Source organism: Lithobates pipiens, unplaced genomic scaffold (assembly GCF_037356315.1).
Source record: "Lithobates pipiens isolate NorthernLeopardFrog02 unplaced genomic scaffold, aLitPip1_a1.2 Scaffold_8, whole genome shotgun sequence".
NCBI classification, from domain to species: domain Eukaryota; kingdom Metazoa; phylum Chordata; class Amphibia; order Anura; family Ranidae; genus Lithobates; species Lithobates pipiens.
Genome location: NW_027507903.1, coordinates 152,657,352 through 152,667,474, shown reverse-complemented (window position 1 = coordinate 152,667,474; position 10,123 = coordinate 152,657,352).

Here is a 10,123-nt window from a genome sequence, read left to right as displayed (position 1 = left end):
AGTGTCACGGCGAGGCAGCAGCACTGAAATGAGGTGGTGTGGTACACAGTGGAGTCATGCTAAAAAACCTGACACAATTTAGAGGCAACTGCAATGCAGGTCATGGCAATAAGATACATAAATAATAACTAAGAGCATAGTGGATAAACAAAGAAAAATGCAGTAATAAAAGAAACCTGAACATTCATTCGTGAACTCGGGGTAAAAGATAGAAGTAGGGCATAGGCAGGGGGCCTACAGTGCCCTGCGTCCAAAAATCTCTGCGGTCGGCAGAAGAGCAACTCCCTGAACTGGAGGGTAACGGTCCAGGAAACAGGAATGATGAAGGGAGGGAGTGATGAAAGTTAAGGGTATAAAAGTAGCGAACAGCCACTATTTAACACAACTTGCCTTGTGATCCGGGCGGAGGAAAGAAATAGGAGAGACCGTCATATGGAGATAGAAGAGGCTTCAGCGTGGAAAGTTACGGTGTCGGTGATCCGGAGCAGAGGCTCGAAAGCGATTGGACGAGTCCTTCCTGGGGCTTCTCTGATCCAACGCTCGCACTGATGAGGCAGATTTGGAGGGCGTAGTCGGTGACGGATCCGAACGAAGAGAACGCAGGAAAGCTTCTGCTTCAGAGGGGTCCTGGAAAGAGAGTTGTTCCCCTTTGGGGGACTTGAGACGCAGCACAGCAGGGAAAGCCAAGGAGAACTTGATTTGCAGTTTAAACAGTTCCGAGCAGATCGGTTGAAAGGCTTTGCGCTTTTTTGACACTTCAATAGAATAGTCTGCGAAGATGAGAATCTTGATACCATCAACATGTAGGGATGGCGATTGCCGGAATGTTTGAAGAATAACGGATTTGTCTGCATAATTGAGATATTTGGCAATGATGGGCCGGGGGTTCTTGCGGTCAGCGTTAAACGAACCCATACGGTGGGATCTTTCCACTGTGAAGGAGCCCGGGAGGCCCATGGTTTCTGGAACACGTTTAGAGCAGAAGTCGTTCAGGTCGGCTGTAGGGAGCGACTCTGGGACACCGACGAATCGCAGATTGGATCGTCTGGATCTATTCTCTAAATCATCTAATTTTTGGTTGACATATTGGATTGTTTTTTCCTGGGACTGCTCCGCGGCTTGGGATTGATAGAGATCATCTTCCACCTCAGAAACTCGGTGTTCAAGTTCATTAAGCCTAGTAGTATGCTCTGTGAGCTGGGCCTTAATTTGCTTCATACCAGCCTGAATAGCTTTTTTCACTGAAGCAGTGATCATTGGAGATAGCAGAGCCGCCACCGCTTGTGCTATGCGGTTAGTATGGCCATCATCTCCCGGGGATGGCGAAATAGCACCCCCAGACAGATTTTGAGGAGGCCCTGTAGCATGTCCACGAAGGTGGGGAGGTCCTGTGGTACCAGGGGATGCAGGTGTGGTGGCACCGCTTACCTCCATATCCGCTTCTGTGCGTTCCGCCGCAGAGGCCTGCATAGCTGGAGTGGAGTAGGCCGAAGCTGGGGGCTCGATTTGCAGCCGTTCGGAGGCTGGCGCCGCGGCCACGTACGACCTTGCCCCCATTTTCTCTACGAAGCGGTCCATAGTAGCGGGGATCATGGGGGTGGGTACCCGGATCCGAGACTGGGCACTGGGGCCGCTGAAACTGGCTTTTTATGCCGATTTGGGAGGCTCTGTTGCGGGAGCTAGGCTGGGAAGCAGCTAGCTCATGCGGCGCCGGAACCGGAAGTTGCTGCCTCTGAATTTAATAGGCCGTATCAATTTACTCAAAATGATATATTACCCAAATATAACTACCTGTTTAAGAATTGTCCAATATGGATCCCTTACCTGCAGCCTTCATTAAAGAAATAGACAAGTGTATAGGTTCCTTTATCTGGAATGGGGTGATGCCACGGTTGGCCCGATCCACGCTCTGGCTGCCTGCCCATTTAGGAGGGCTTGCCCTCCCCACTTATTATTGGGCGGCGATGCTGGTGACGGTTCAATGGTGGTATTAAGGTTCTATAGCAAATGCAGCGGTCTGTCTGGAGGCAAATAGTGTGGGCTCACTGGCAGGGCTCCGTAGTTTTCCCTACAAGGGACTGGGGGCATACGGAATGACCCCGGGACCAACTCGCGTAACATGGCGAGTGTGGACCACCGCTCGGCTGCATTTTCAGCGACCGAATCAGTGGTCCCGGTGCAACCCTTATGGGGGAACCCCACCCTACTGCACTTTCGCTCCATTCCGGATCCACAGCTGTGGGCCAGATGTGGTATCACAACCCTGAGCCACATCATTCCCCAGTGTGCCCTACTACAGTTCTCAGACATGAAGACTGAATATAACCTGCCTGACTGGATGGTATTCAGGTACATGAAGCTAAAGCATGCCTTCAGGGCCCAATTCCCTCACTCACTGTACTTAAAGCTGACCCCATAGAGGATATCCTGAGCCCAAAGGATCTAGCCAAACCCCTATCAACCCTATATGGTGCACTGCTGGCCAAGGACTCCCCCAAAGTAGAAAAACTGTGGGACACATGGCACAATACAATACCATCATTAGACAGGGAGGGATGGGAGGATTGTTTGGAATATGGCCCCAAATTAGTCGTCTTATCTAGAGATAAACTCATACAAGTAAAATTCCTGCACAGAATTTATTACATGTCCCAAAGACTTCATAGAATGTTCCCCGATAAAGACCCAGAGTGTCGCAGATGCAGAACGCAAGTAGGAACATTCCTTCACATGTTCTGGGAATGTCCTATCCTCTCAACATATTGAACAAAGGTATTTAGGGCAATAAACTCCAAATTACAATTATCTCTTCCAATGTTGCCTGAGCTAGCCTTGTTGGGAGTTCATGGTGATGAGCAACGCTCTCACCATTCTAAATTACTAATGTCATACCTTCTTTACTATGCTAAAAAAAGAAATACTCCTCAAATGGATTCTACCTGACCTCCCTGCTATCTCCTTCTGGAAGGCACTGGTTAGAGCTGCCCTGCCTATGTATAGGCTGACCTACAGAAACAGGGGATGCCAATGGAAGTATGACAAAGTTTGGGGCCCATGGATTAACGACTAGGGTAATGTGATCGATTGTATATCTCATCACTGACAATAGTTACTTTCCGTTGCTAGATAACTTATTGATTGTACCTACTGTGTCTGTCTATCCTTCTGATCGTGAACACCTGGAATATGTTGGCTGTATACTGCTTTGAGTTTTTGACTGTGTATGCACAGATGTTTTCCCATGCAATACTGTGTACTGTACCAAATGGTTATACTGTTTACTCAACCTATATGATAACAATAAAGCATCTTTGTTTTGTTAAAAAAAAGACATGATACAGGAGACGGTCAGAAACTGTGCGGACATGATACAGGAGACGGTCAGAGACTGTGCGGACATGATACAGGAGATGGTCAGAGACTGTGCGGAACATGATACAGGAGACGGTCAGAGACTGTGCAGACATGATACAGGAGACGGACAGAGTCTGTGCAGACATGATACAGGAGACCATCAGAGTCTGTGCAGACATGATACAGGAGACGGTCAGAGTCTGTGCAGACATGATACAGGAGACGGTCAGAGTCTGTGCAGACATGATACAGGAGACGGTCAGAGTCTGTGCAGACATGATACAGGAGACGGTCTGAGACTTTGTGGACATTATACAGGAGATATCCTGAAATTATTGATAATGAGTCACTGAAGAGAGTTTTTTTTTAAAGGTATAACTGCATATGTCACTGATCACAGGCTTGGGGCTTAATTCCAGTAGACCCTCACCTTCTTTGCAAGCCCTTTGCAAGCCCTTTGCAAGAAAAACACATAGCCTTTAGTACATGTCCAGTAAAATTTTCTAAGCCTGAGAATTAGTGAGGTTTTCCTCTTCTGCAATCTCATCAGAGTTGCAGGATACTTATAATTTAACAGTAATCTGCAAGCACTGATTGCAGACTGACACAGCCAGGACATTTTACAAATCTGGCATTGCTGACACTAGTAATCCAGAAAATATATTAGCACCTCACCTTACTAGTAGCTTCCATGGATTGAATGAAGATCTTGTGTGCTGGTCTGGGGAGAGCTCTGGTGACTGCTGAGTTGGACAGTGATCGGAGCTGGAGAGTATGCAGTGTGATGAACTTTCTCTGCCTGCTCTGCCCACCTCTCCTGCTGCTCAGGTTGTGAAAGCTCCGATCCAGCCAGGCAAACCCAGGAGGATCGTCCATCTCCTGTATGGGCACTGGTATGGCTGCAGCTACAGAGAGGAGGCACTCAGTGTGCACAGTGTACACAACATCAGCTCAGGCCTCTCCTGCACTGAATGAGCATAGTGCAGCTCGCAATTGTCAGGCTTAGCCCTTCCTTCTCTGGGCTGGCTGCTCAGCTGTCAGCTAATTGCCAGCTCCCATCTCTCTCCACAGTTACCAGCTGTTCCTTATCCAGCTCGTCTGACCTGCCTACTTAAAGCTGTCCAGCTCACTTCATATCTGCCTTCACCTTGGTCACATCACAAGAAACCAAGAAACCATCTCCTGCGGTTCTGTTCAAAGACTGGATTACTGACATCCCTTCTGGCTCCTTATCCTGCTTGCTGTTGCTCTACTTGGATCCCTAACTTCTGGCCTGGCTGATTACCCGATCTGGTTATTGAAATCTGGACTGGCTGACTACTCGATCTGGTTACTGGACTCTGGCTATGCTTTGACTACGCTTTCTCTATTTACCTTTTTATTTTTGTTTAATAAACAAGTGTGATTTAATTGTACTTCTGTCTTGGTCTGAGTCATGGTTTCTGACAGTAGGCGAAAGCCATGAATTCAGAAGATACAGTCAATCCACTTGTTGGTAATATTTTTTCCAGATTGGATGAGCAAGATCACCGCATGGATCAGTTTGCCTTGGCGTTACAAATGCTCCTGAGTCACACGACTCACCTGGAATCCCCCACTGTGGCTGCTCTGGTACAACCTGAGTCACAGACCATCCCTGCTGCTGCACCAGTCTCTGTGCAGGCACCTGCCTCGAGCACTACCTCTATAAGAGATATGTATGATTCCGCTCCGCTTCCCCAGCGATTTGGGGGTGATCCAGTTCAATGCAGAGGGTTTCTTAATCAGGTTGAGATATACTTCAAGATGCTGCCCCAGGCGTTTCCCACGGACAGAAGCAAAGTAGGTTTCGTGATATCTTTGCTTTCTGAAAGAGCCTTGGCTTGGGCTAACCCTCTATGGGAGACGCAAAAACCTGTTGTCTTGAGTTACCCTCAGTTTGTGGCCTCCTTTAAAAGGGTATTTGACATTCCTGTATGCTCTGCTTCTGCTGCCAAGTGCCTCATGTCCATCAAACAGATGGCAGCAGAGGTTGCTTGGAACAATGAGGCCCCCGTGGCTGCTTTTTCTCATGATCTCTCGGATTCCATCAAGAATGAGATAGCAGCCCGAGATATACCCACTGAGCTGGAGAGCTTGATCTCGTTTGCCATCCTCAATGATTCCAGACTCAGAGAAAGACTTTTTCTTAAGGAGCCCTTGCGGAAGCCTCCTGTACGTTTGCCTCTGAGCTTTGTAGTCCCACCCATGCCTCCGTCACCTCCCATGCCTCCTGGTACCGAGTCGGTCAGTGAGGAGGAACCTGAGCTTCACGCGTCTCTCTGCGGATGAGAGAGCCTTTAGGAAGAGGGAGAGATTGTGCCTTTATTGTGGCCAGACAGATCACTTTTTGAAGTCTTGTCCTACCTGTCCAGGGAATGCCCGAACCTTGAGGTCCTGTCATGGACAGACCTTAGGTAGCGTTGTTTGGTCCCCAGTTATCCAGAAGGATAAGCCCCTGGTTTCAGTCACCTTTTCTTGGGCTAAGTCGTCCATCGAGATACAGGCTCTAATCGACTCTGGGGCTGCAGGCCTGTTCATTGGTGCTGCATTTGTTTTGCAGCACTCTATTCCACTGCAGCTGCATGACACTCCACTTGCCATTGAGGCTCTTGATGGAAGACCTTTACAGCCTGCCCATGTGACTCATGAGACGGTTTCCTTGTCCATGGCCTTAGGGGCTCTTCGCCATGAGATAATCCAATTCCAAGTTATTTCCTCACCCAGGTTTCTGCTGGTTATTGGTTATCCTTGGATACAGAGGCACAACCTCTCTTTTGATTGGCTCCATGCTGAGGTTCTCTCCTGGTCACCACAATGCAGTGAGACATGCTTCCTGAAGGTATCCAAGGTCCTGTGCACCTCTTCACTCCCCTCCCTGCCAGAGGAGTACCGCGATTTTAGCAATGTCTTTGATAAAAGTCAAGCCAGTAGTTTGCCTCCACACTGGTCTTATGATTGTGCAATTGACCTTCAACCTGGTGCCATACCTTCTCGTGGCTGGTTTTACCGTTTGTTGGTCTTGGAGGATAAGGCCATGGAGGAGTATGTTGCTGATGCACTTTCTCAAGGTTTCATCTGCAATTCCTCGTCTCCTGCTGGAGCTGCTTTCTTCTTTGTGAAGAAGAAGAGCGGTGAACTGAGACCTTGTATAGATTATAGGGGTCTCAATCAAGTCACGATTAAGAATTCCTACCCAATTCCATTGATTACAGAGTTATTTTACCACCTCAAGGGAGCAACGGTTTTCACGAAGCTTGACTTGAGAGAGGCATACAATCTCATGCACATTAAGGAGGGCGACGAGTGGAAAACTGCGTTTAATACCATGAATACCTGGTAATGCCTTTTGGCCTTTGTAACGCCCCGGCAGTTTTCCAGGAATTTATTAACGATGTAGTCCGAGATTTGTTGCAGTTATGTGTGGTGGTTTATCTCAATGATATCCTCATATTTTCCAAGTACACAGATGTCTGTCGTGAGAACAATCTCTATTGTAAATTGGAGAAGTGCAAGTTCCATCATGAACAGGTTGCATTCCTGAGCTATGTCATTTCCACTGCTGGTTTTTCAATGGACCCAGAGAAACTTTCGGCAGTCCTACAGTGGCCTCGACCCGTGGGTTTATGTCCTCTGCAGCGTTTCCTGGGTTTCACCAACTACTATCAGAAGTTTATTCGGAACTTCTCGTCTATGGTCAAGCCCCTGACTGATGTGACCACAGAGTTGGTCTCCAGAGTCCATTAAGGCCTTTGAGACTCTCAAGGCTGCCTGTGTTTCTGCTCCTGTGTTGGCACATCCTGATCCTACATTGCCTTTTATCCTAGAAGTTGATGCTTCTGAGACTGGAGTTGGCGCCCTTCTGTCTCAACGTCCTAACTCTGTGAGTGCTATGCATTTGTGTGGCTACTTTTCCAAGAAATTGTCACCTGCTGAGTGCAATTATGAGATTGGTGACAGAGAGCTGTTGGCGATCATTTTAGCCCTGAAAGAATGGAGACATCTCCTTGAAGGTACCACTGTGCCTGTTCTTATTCTTACTGACCATAAGAATCTTACATTCTTGTCTGAGGCTAAGCGACTCTCTCCCAGAAGGGCGCGATGGGCTCTTTTCTTGTCGAGCTTTAATTACATTGTCTCGTCTGTTATTACCCGGTACTAAGAATGTAAGGGCTGATGCCTTGTCACGACAATTTTCCTCCACTTCCAAGTTGGAGTCGGTTCTGGTTCCTATGATTCCTCCTGATCGTATCTTGGCTACGGTTCGCACCAGTCTTACTTCTCCTTTGGGTGACAAAATTCTTGCTGCTCAGGTTCATGCTTCTCCTGAGGAACCTTGTGACCACTGCTTTGTCCCAGAGAGTCTCCGTACTGCTGTGCTCCAGACTTACCATTCTCCCAAGGCAGCTGGCCATCCTGGGAAGAATCAACTCTTTTGGGCCATTTCCCAACAATTCTGGTGGCCTAGTCTACGGGCTGATGTTACTGCCTTCATAGCTGCCTGTCCCATGTGTGCTCAGAGCAGGCCCAGACATGGACAAAAAATAGGCCCGGGCATTTTGGAATGAGCAGCCCATGACATTTTAATTGGCCCCTTCCCCACTCTCCATCCTGATGGGAGAGGAGAGGGGGAAACCTGGCAAAGGTGCGTGGGGCGAGGGGGACTGGGAAAAGCAGGGGGGGCAGAGAGCACAGGAAAGAAGCAGGGGGGCTACTGAGCACTGTGGGGGGAGGCGGAGAACATGCAGGAGGGCAAAGAGCAGAGGGGAAAGGCAGAGAACACAGAGAGGAAGAGGAGAGCATGGGGTTGCTGGAGAGCACAGGGAGTGGGGGGTTGGAGAGCACAGGGGGAAGCAAAAACACAGGGTGGGGCGGAGAGCACAGGGAGGGCAGGAGAGCGCGGGGCGGAGAGCACGCTGGGAGGTGGAGAGCAGAGGGGGAGGCGGAGATCACTGGGGGGTTGTAGAGCACTGGAGGGGTGGAGGGCAAAGGGGGGCAGCAGAGAGCATGGGAGGAGGTGGAGAACACAGGGGGTAGGCAGAGATCAATGGTGGGGCTGGAGAGCACTGGGGAAGAGGCATAGGGCACAGGGGGGCACCGTAGAGCATGATGGAGGTGAAGAGCACTGGGGGGGCTAGAGAGTACTGGGGGAGAGGCAGAGGGCACAGGGGGCAGCATAGAGCATGGGGGAGGTGGAGAGCACTGGGGGGCCGCATATAGCACTGGGGGGGCTGAAGAGCACTGGGGGCTAGAGAGCACTGGGGGAGAGGTAGAGGGCACAGGGGGAGAGGCAGAGGGCACAGGGGGGCAGCATAGTGCATGGGGGAGGTGGAGAGCACTGGGGGGCTGGAGAGCACTGGGGGGCTAGAGAGCACTGGGGAGAAGCAGAGGGCACAGGGGGCAGCGTAGAGCATGGGGAGGTGGAGAGCACAGGGGGAGACACAGAGGGCACAGGGGGCAGTGTAGAGCATGGGGGGAGGTGGAGAAGAGGGGGGGCTGGAGAGCACTGGGGGAGCTAGAGTGCACGGGGGGCTGGAGAGCATTGGGGGAGTTGAAGAGCACAGGGGGCAGTGTAAAGCATGGGGGGAGGTGGAGAGCACAGGGGGGAAGCAGAGGCACAGGGGGGCAGCGTAGAGCATGGGGGAAGGTGAAAAGCACAGGGGGAGAGGCAGAGGGCACAGGGGGCAGCGTAGAGCACGGGGAGGTGGAGAGCACAAGGGGCAGCATAGAGCATGGAGGGAGGTGGAGAGCACAGGAGGGAGGTGGAGAGAACAGGGGGGCTGGAGAGCACTGGGGGGGTGCCAGAGAGCACTGGGGGGCTGGAGAGCATTGGGGGAGGTGAAGAGCACAGGGGGAGAGGCGGAGGGCACAGGGGGAGAGGCGGAGGGCATAGGGGGGCAGCGTAGAGCATGGGGAGGTGGAGAGCACAGGAGGGAGGTGGAGAGCACAGGGGGAGAGTCGGAGAGCACAGGGGTGCAGTGTAGAGCATGGGGGAGGTGAAAAGCACAGGGGGAGAGGCGTAGGGCATAGGGGGCAGTGTAAAACATGGGGGAGGTGGAGAGCACAGGAGTGAGGAGGAGAGCCCAGGGGGGCTGGATAGCACGGGGGGCTAGAGAGCACTGGGTGGAGGTGGAGAGAACAGGGGGGGGCTGGAGAGCACAGGGGGCAGTGGAGAGCATTGGGGAGGTGGAGAACACAGGAGGGAGGTGGGGAGCACAGGGGGAGAGACGGAGGGTACAGGGGGCAGCATAGAGCATGGGGGAATTGGAGAGCACAGAAGGGAGGTGGAGACACTGGGGGACTGGAGAGCACTGGGGGGGCTAGAGAGAACAGGGGGAGAGGCAGAGGGCACAGGGGGGCAGCATAGTGCATGGGGGAGGTGGAGAGCACCGGGGGGGCTGGAGAGCACTGGGGGGCTAGAGAGCACTGGGGAGAAGCAGAGGGCACAGGGGGCAGCGTAGAGCATGGGGAGGTGGAGAGCACAGGGGGAGACACAGAGGGCACAGGGGGCAGTGTAGAGCATGGGGGGAGGTGGAGAAGAGGGGGGCTGGAGAGCACTGGGGGGGCTAGAGTGCACAGGGGGCTGGAGAGCATTGGGGGAGTTGAAGAGCACAGGGGGCAGTGTAAAGCATGGGGGGAGGTGGAGAGCACAGGGGGGAAGCAGAGGCACAGGGTGGCGGCGTAGAGCATGGGGGAGGTGAAAAGCACAGGGGGAGAGGCAGAGGGCACAGGGGGAAGCGTAGAGCACGGG